Below are 9,983 nucleotides of genomic sequence, written 5' to 3'. Positions count from 1 at the left end.
TTCTGATACGTCGATATCAGAATATGTGATTGAATTTGTATGAAATGATTGTGTATCATTGTGAAGATAGTGAGTATAGTTAATGATTTTTGAATCAAAATTGAAGAATGTACAATATAACATATTAATTATGAACTTATATATTTCTCGGGAATTACCTACCCGTTAAAGATTTCACAAGTAATATTTTGTACAAAAGAATTTTTATTACAGTCTTTATGAAAATATATGTATGTATATTTCTTCAGATGTAATACGGATTTAATGAGTTAATATCATATTAAGCTCATTTGATTTTTGACTTGACTTAAAAATGATTAATCTCTAAAACATTAAAGATTACATAGTCTTTGCGGAGTATTTCACTAATGAAATCAACACTTCATTATTTATTCTTATTGATATTCCTCAGTGAAGGATGTTGGTGCTCGTGGAATTTTTGTGAACCTTACAAGGCACAGATGATGTTTTCTGAAAAGTTTCGAGTACATCTAAAATGAAAATGTAAAATCAATTATGTAATTGAATAATACACTTGGTTTATTATGAAATGGAATTCATTAAGTTGAAACAGAGATTGTAGTTAACAATGGTTAAGTTGTTAAGGAAGGATGTACATCATTGCATATTAGTAATATGAACTAACCGAGTAGTACCTGCCAGTTAAGATTCACACGTAATATCTTAGTACGAAAAGATTTATTTTGATTTCAAAATTCATATATATTAAATATACATAAAATTTCTTCAGGGGAAATGAGTTAATACTTCATCGGTTATTGTTGCTGGTATTTCTTGGTAACTACGATGCGTATGACGTTGATGTTCAAGGTACATATTGTGATGTTGAGGCTTGCGGTGTGGATGTTGTTGGTGGTGGTAATGATACTGTTGGTGTTGTTGTCGGTGGTACTGTTGATGCCGGTGATTCTGCTGGTGCTTGTAACCTTTGCACCATATTCTCCAAAGCCACTACCCGAGCGCGAAGCTCGTTGACTTCTTCTACTACACCGGGATGATTGACGGTTCGGACGAGTGGATGAATAAGATCCAGAATTTGAGAGAGTATATAATTATGACGAGATATTCTGGAGATGAGAGAGAAAATGGTATTACGAACAGGTTCGCCGGTAAGTGCTTCAGGTTCTTTGCCAAGAGGGCAATGTGGTGGATGGAAGGGATCGCCTTCTTCTTATCTCCAATAATTAAGTAGGCTACGAACCTATCCCCAATTCATCCAGAATAGATGATGGTTGATTGGTTGATCCATTCCGGTTACACTGTCTTCGGAATTCAGGTGAATATCCATATCGGAATAGCTGTCGGAGTTTAAGGAATTTGAACTAGATACGTGATCCATCTTGTATAATTAGAGAGATGATTTTTGATATAAAATAGATTTTAGAATTTAGATTGGTACTCTTCAATACATAATTTACATATGTATATATAATACCAAAATTCCATAAATCACGGAGGAATTTTCGGAAGATGTCAGGAAAAGTTTACAGTAACAGATACGCTAAGATATGAATTTTTGTCTATACACTATTTATGCAATAAATGCAGGAAAACGTGTCTAGACTTAAGAATGATAAGCATGTAATTTCCGACATGAAATGATAAGCAAAACTTTTGACATGCAGACACAGTCGAAGTCCAGACTTACGAATGCATCCTAACAACTATCAGTTAGACACACTTATGTAAGACCTGGTTCACTAGGACCAACGCTCTGATACCAACTGTGACGATCGCTCCAAATCCATATGGACGAACACGTCATTCATCGATTTCATTGCGAGGTATTTGACCTCTATATGATACGTTTTGTAAACATTGCATTCTTTTGAAAAGGCACACCATAAATGAATATTTAAATCAAAAGTTTTCGACATCTGATAATTTCTACATATAGACAATCACCGTAAATAATAGTTTACAATAGTACTTCCGTTGACAATGCAGTCAAAATAAGATACATGGTGATGATTTGGTGAATGCAACGTTTCCTTGAAAAAATATGCCATGTAAGACTCCATGCACATAGCTTGTGTAACATATAATCAAACAGCGGAAGACTTCTAGGAAGGTTGAGAATAAACATGCTAACAAGTGTCAACACAAAGGTTGGTGAGTTCATAGTTTTAATGTTTCGTATAATCTGTATATAAAGGTGGATCACAAGATTTCAGTTATTTCATCCAGAAACGTTTATCAAAATATTCTACGAAATTGAGCACCCTGGTAACTAAACTTTAACGTATATATAATTTGTACCCTTTGTATAATCATCTTAATAATACACGCAAACCAACGTGTACGCTTCTCAAATAGCATACATCCGTTAAAAGGCTAGTGCTCTAGCTCGGACGGGGATATCAAGCCCTATGGATTCATATACTACTACTCGCGCCCACCGGTTCTTATAACCGGCAGTTACTAGTTACCAAAGCTAAGGGATTTTCGGTTCAAACTCAGTATAGAATTTAGTATGTACTTGTGTCCATTGTTTAAAATAAAGTGCATGTATTCTCAGCCTAAAAATATATATTGCAAAAGCATTTAAAAAGGGAACAAATGAAACTCACGCTTATAAATCTAGTATTTTCAGTATTTATAAACAGCCGCATTATTCTCAGCACAAAAATATATTGAGTAAAAGGGATCATATGAAACTCACGCATATAAATCTAGTATTTTCAGTATTTATAAACAGTCGCATTATTCTCAGCCCAAAAATATATTGAGTAAAAGGGATCATATGAAACTCACCTTAGCAGCATATAAAGTCGTTCACCAAAATGTGATCGAAACTCGGATTACCAAATAATCGTAGATCTCAACCTAGAGAATATATGTTGGTCAATAAACGTCTATCAAGCTAGGTTAGGTCATAGTGTATCACAATCCTAATGCTCGAGATCGACATACAAAAGTTATCCAATGTCGTTTCAAAAAGTCAATTTTGACAGTTGTTTAACAAAACGAGACGTACCTTATATAAGGATTCATTTACTCGGTTGGTAATATTCAAAAATCCAAATTATCAATCTCGTAAACGAGTTGTTTAAATCTTAATTGTAGATTCAAAAGCAATTTCAATTAACGTCAACCATAATTCAGTTGATCATATCTTTTAATCCGTTCATCGAAATTATTCGATATCTAAATGAAAAGTTATTGATTTTTCGCCAGCTTTCCAAAAATATGTATATCATATACTTTTTACCAGAAATATATGTATTTAATTCGTGATTCATTATAACTGTTTAACGACGAAATTTAGCATACAAGCATATATAAATATATATATACTCGAGCACTAGACATGGATACACAATTAATATATAAAAGATAAAATATGAGTGCTTACGTATAAATATTGAGATTCAATATTGTAGGAAAGTACGTAGACGTAACGGAGATGATAAACACTAGATTTGATTCACAAATATACCCCCGAACATTACCCATAACCTCCTTGGCAATAACTCATAATTTCCTTAGCTCTATCCCGCTCAAAAACCCATTTTTAAGGTGACACGCTCATAACCTCGTCGTAGTATTTTAGGTATATATACTACTAATAATAATATTATAATAAGATTAATAATAATAATATTAATCTTAATAATAATAATAATAATAATAATAATATAAAAAATAATAATTCGGAGGAATGAACCGAGCTTTTATAGTATGTGGCCTGCTACAGTACCTCATGCGATCGCATGAGTTTTCAGTGTTTTTGCCATGCGATCGCATGGCCGCCTTATCCGTTTTTGTTTGCTAGTTCGTCGACATCAAATAGTATTTTAATGTAGCAAATAGTGTTACTGTAGCAAATAGTGTGTTACTGTAGCAAATCACTGTAGGAAGACGTTTTCACTGTAGCACTGTAGCAAAATACGGTTTCACTGTAGCAAATAGTGTTTTACTGGATTAATGGAGGGTCCCGATTGGTTTCGTATTGTATATCACATGGGTGATTTACCCGAATTGAATTGTTAAGAATTAATTACAGGAAACGATGAAACATGAATGCGAAGATAATATTGAAAACAAATTTTTTTTAGAAATTAAGTAATAGGCTCGGGCTAGTATTGGACTCATGAAAGGGTTTTATCCAGAACATAAATATTTAAGATTGATGGGCTTGATTAAATGGTGTCCTGGGCCATTCTAAATGTTGGGCCAAAACTCAATATTAATCAGTTAACGAAGATGAGTGATGTTCGTTATGAAATGATGATCGTCTATGATTATGATATAAGATAGTCTAGGATGATGATAATGAATATGACTATCGAAGGATTAGGATGATAGTTGTTAGGGAATTGGTCATGATACGGGTGATGATGAATATTAATCAATTAAATTGATAATGATATCGAATCTTGGGTAGAGGAACGGTTGGGTTTTGTTGTTGGGTTAGCGGGACGTTGCGGGTTCAAACCCGGACTTGGGCATTTTTCTAGGGCTACTTCCTTGAGGTAGTTATTTATCTATTATTTTTATTATTATTATTATTATTATTATTATTATTATTATTATTATTATTATTATTATTATTATTATTATTATTATTATTATTGTCATTATTATTATTATCATTATTAGAAAGATTATCATATTTATTAAAATTATTATTATTACTATCATTATTATTATTTTGACATTAATATTATTATTTTCATATTATCAATATTATTATCATAATAACTATTATTATTATTATTGTAAAATAAAACAACTTTTAGTTATTATTATTATCAATATTATTTTATCAAATAATTATTAGTTATATAAAACTATATTTACTACACATTACATAACTATATTAACACCTTTATAATAAATATTAATAAATATAATTAATAATGTTATTAATGAAAAATCTAATTAAATAACAATTAAATCATTAATAATATATAAATTTGTTTGATTACCATTTTATGTGTTAATATATATAAATGATATAGGTTCGTGAATCCGAGGCCAACCTTACATTTGTCCATTGTCGTTAAATGTATTTTTACTACAAAATACATTAGGTGAGTTCATTTGCTCCCTTTTACTCTTTACATTTTTGGGACTGAGAATATACATGAGCTATTTTTACAACTGCTTTATTAAATGCTTTTGAAATGTATTTTGAACTGCGAATACATGAAATGCTTTTATAAATGTTTGACGAGATAGACACAAGCAAAACATTCCTTGAATGAATTATGTGGACGTGATAATTGCCACCATTGAATTATGTGTACGTGATAATTGCCACAATTGATATGAATATTTTTCCCCTGATTATTATTGCTTGGTAACCTAAGAATTAGGGAACATCACTAATTTTGAGAATTAGTGCACGCCTAATTGACGCGAATCCTAAAGGTAGCTACCGGGTTTAACACCCCCACCCAGAATGTTCACTAGACGGAAGGGCTAGTGGGCGTGGTGTTTAGTACTTCGAAGTTTATATGATTATTATACAGACGAGATGTTCTATTTTGGGGATATTATTATGCGCATTATATGTTAAGGTTGGTTACCAAGCCAAGCTATGAAAGTAATGAAAAGTGAATGTTATGTATCGAGAGAATGATTTTATACAGGTTATGTGTATGTTACTTTTGTGCACGAGATATGTGTACGATTACTAAGATTTATGAAAATTGGTTTCGTACACAAGAAAGGTGTACTGTATTTAAAAGATATCGCATATACATTACAGGTGGGTATAGGATTCGGGCCCATTTGTACCATGCAGCATTTAAATCTTGTGTTCTATCAAAATGATGAATTTTATTGTTTTATGATAAACTTATGAACTCACCAACCTTTTGGTTAACACTTTAAAGCATGTTTATTCTCAGGTATGAAAGAAATCTTTCGCTGTGCATTTGCTCATATTACATGGAGTCGTTCATGGCATATAGAGGTCAGTAACATCGCGATGGTACCAGATGTTATTGTATTCATTCAGGAAGATTTTGGACGGGATATGACATGTGGTATCAGAGCGGTGGTCTTAGCGAACTAGGTCTTGCATTAGTGTGTCTAACTGATAGTTGTTTAGATGCATTAGTGAGTCTGAACTTCGACCGTGTCTTCGTGTCAAAAGTTTTGCTTATCATTTCGTGTCAAAAATTACCTGCTTATCATTCTTAGCGAATCACTTGCTTATCATTCTTAATCTAGGATTGCATGAATAGTGTACAAACAAAAATTCATATCTTAACGTATCTATTACTGTAGACTTTTCCTGACAGCTTCCGTAGATTCCTTCGTAACTTATGGAATTTTAGTATTATATATGCATATGTAAATTATGTATTGCAGGGTACTAATCTACATCCTATAATCTATTTCTTATCGAAAATCCTTCATCTGATCGTACAAGGTGAATCCCTCAACTAATTCGAGTCCCTCAGATTCCGATAGCTATTCCGATAGTTATTCCGACAGCTATTCCGACATGGATATTCACCTAAGCTCCGAAAGCAGTGTAAACGAAATGGATCAACCAACTAGTCATCTTCAGTTCATTTGATGGGTTCGTAGTCTACTTAATCATTGGAGACAAGAAGAAGCGATCCCTTTCATCCGTCATATTGTCCTCTGGGCGAAGAACCTGAAGCTTTCACCGGCGAACCAATCCGAAATACCATTTTCACTCTCATTTCCAAATATCTCGCCACGATTATATTCTATTTAAAATTCTAAAGCTTATTCATCCGCTCGTTCCAACCGACAATCATCCCGGAATAATAGAAGAAGTCAACGAATTTCGAGCTCGAGTAATCAATTTGGAGAATATGGTGCAAAACTTACCAGCTTCAACAACAGCACCAGCAACACCAGCACCACCAACAACCCAAGTTTTAACATCACATGCCTCAACATCTCAATCTGTACCTCAAGCATAATCATCGTTCTATATAAACTATCTTCGTCCTTCATGGAAATTATGTAATCTCTAATATTTTAGAGATTATGTACTCTAGTTCTAGCCGTAAATATGATGAGTTTAATATCACATTGACTCATTAAATCCTTGATTACGTCTGAAGAAAATATATATGTATATATGTTTTCATAAAGATTGTAATTTTTATTGTACAAACTGTTAATGGTGAAAATATTTTAACGGGTCGGTAATACCCGAGGAATATTTAAATTTCACATTAATAAGTCACACCGTACATTCTTCGAATCTGATTCAACGGTCATTTACTATCCTACTTACAACCACAGATATACGTATCCGTTCACCAAAGAATAACCAATTTCATTCAAATTTAATTTCATATTCGGACTTTGACCGATCAAAATCCAAGTCAAGATTTAACAGAAGACATCACTTTTAGATTCCTACATCTTTCAAAGCCATACTTTGAATTCAAAAACTGTGCCAGATCCAGTGGCGTGTTATTACCAAAAATAACTATACAATACCTTTCTAAAATTAGCCAATTTTGTCACAGCTCCAGCAAATCACATTCGACTTTCACTCGGATTAGCCTTATTATAAGTTTTATATATAGGTTTGTCACTTGATTTTGTCCTAAACAATCATTCGTATCTTGACGATTACCATCAGTGTTTAATCATTTAAAAACACAATCTTTCTGAAATCACTTCAGATTGATAACCGACGATTCAGATATGGCTGCATTAAATGCAGACGAAATATTAAAATTGTAGATGGCCTAAATGGCCAAGAGGTTGATGATAAAGAATGGAGTGTTGGGGACGCTCGATTAAAAATTTGGTACTGAAAAATGGATTGAGCTATCCATGAAGGAGACCAAGGACAAATACAAGGATCATACCCTATATTCAAAGAATCCAGGTAATTCTGGATCCGATGAAATCTTTAGAGAATATCTTACTCCGAAGTCATGTTAAAATCTTGCGGAAAATTTTTCTTCATCAACCTTCGAACTTAGAAATTCCAAAATATCATCATAAATATCTTCGATATTTCTGAGGATATTTTCATAAATATTCTTGTCTGAAATTATCTACCTCTTCATGCTTTTTGTATTCCATGATATTGGAAACTTTTGTAAGATCTAAGTATAAATTATGAACGAATTGTGGAGAAGTGTTGGGAATTAAAGCATGGATTAGTATAATATAATGACACTTGGCCAACGTGATTATATTACAGTAAGGCATGCTGAGTTTCTAATGGAACGTGATAAAGGTTCACAGATCTTACCTCATCATGTGCCATGTTGCATAACTCTGTCATTCTACTTAACCTCCGAACATATCAAGAAAATATATTCTTGATAGTTCTATCTTCCGTGATTTTAGTAATTTAAAAATCAAATCATGCTATTACATTTCCTTTCTGCTTAGAATCTTAGTTATGTTCTTTCGAACTTCATACCTACAAATCGAGACGTCTTCATCACTTTACATAAGGTCGGGAGGAGAAAACAAGAGCATGGAGCTCCGAAATATAAAAGGAAATATAAAGCCTATCACAAACACAGAAATTAAAAAAAAACATGTATATCAATGCGTATAGCAATATACAGACACGGGAGAATGAGAAATACAATAATCCCTAGAGCATAGTAGAAGAAAACAGATTCCTCCGGTGGTAGATGAAAAAAGAGAATGACTGATATGAAAGTCAGGATTATATCCAGAATTAAAACTGGATGAAACATATTGACTGATGATTTGGAAATATGAATTAAAGTATAGAAAATGGGAGCGATGGAAAATAATGGAAGGGAAAAAGTTTAAATTATAATGGAAATATCAGACAGAGCAATCAAGGCAGATCACCGTATTTAATTATAGAGATCTTAATTTCCTTACTCGTCGAAGAATCAAATTTTATAGATCTCGAAGATTTTTCTTTTAAATCCCTTGAATTTCAGAATTCAACCAAGATGACGTCAAAAATTAAGAAGAACCTTATTTACTAAATTCAAACTTGACTACGTCAGAGGTTAAGACAAATCTTTATTATCTCATTTCAATTCACTATTTTGTGATAGCTTCACTCGTACTCTTTACACAATTGAATTGTTTTATTCCTATTACTCAATGGTGATAAAACTCTAATTTCCAACACATATGAGTCATGAAAACATATTTATTGTTAGCAATGACCATCCCAATCAAATTTCGGGACGAAATTTCTTTAACGGGTAGGTACTGTGACGACCCGAAGATTTTCGACCAAATTTAAACTTAATCCTTATATGAATTCAACACGATAAGCAAAGCCTGTTATGTGGAATTTCAGATTTTTGAATTTTGTTTTATGAAACCATTTGACCTTTGACTGTTCCCGACGATTCACGAACAATTAATTGTAAATAAATATATATAGGTGTATACATATATAAATTGTAAATATATATAATAATTAGAAATAATAAAATTTAATCATTTGAATTAAGAATTATTATTATTAAGTATTGACATTAAGAATTATTTTTTTATATCATACAATTAATAACACGTAATGTTAATATCTAATATAATAAATTTAATTATAAGTTAAACTATAATTGTTATCGTAACAATATTATTACTTTTAATATTAACATATATAATGGTATTATTAAGATTATTATGAAAATGGATATAAATATTAGTATTACTAATATTATTGTAATTAGTATCATTAATAACATTATTATCATTATCATTATTATTATAGTTATCAACATAATTATAATAAAATACAATTTAATATGGTTATAATTAATAATATCATTTTTATAGTTACTTTTATTATTACTAATGTTAGTATAATTTTGATAAAGTTATTATTAATATTATTATTAATTCTATTAATATTATTACATGTATTATTATTAAAAATTAATAATATTAACAGATTTTATTAATAGATTTATATTATTAATTAATATTACAGAACTTAATATAATAGATATATAAATAACTGATATATATACGTAAACTGAAATAAAATATATATAAAG

The sequence above is a fragment of the Rutidosis leptorrhynchoides genome, chromosome 3 (genome assembly GCF_046630445.1).
Source record: "Rutidosis leptorrhynchoides isolate AG116_Rl617_1_P2 chromosome 3, CSIRO_AGI_Rlap_v1, whole genome shotgun sequence".
Taxonomy (NCBI): Eukaryota; Viridiplantae; Streptophyta; class Magnoliopsida; order Asterales; family Asteraceae; genus Rutidosis; species Rutidosis leptorrhynchoides.
This window is presented reverse-complemented; position numbering follows the sequence as displayed.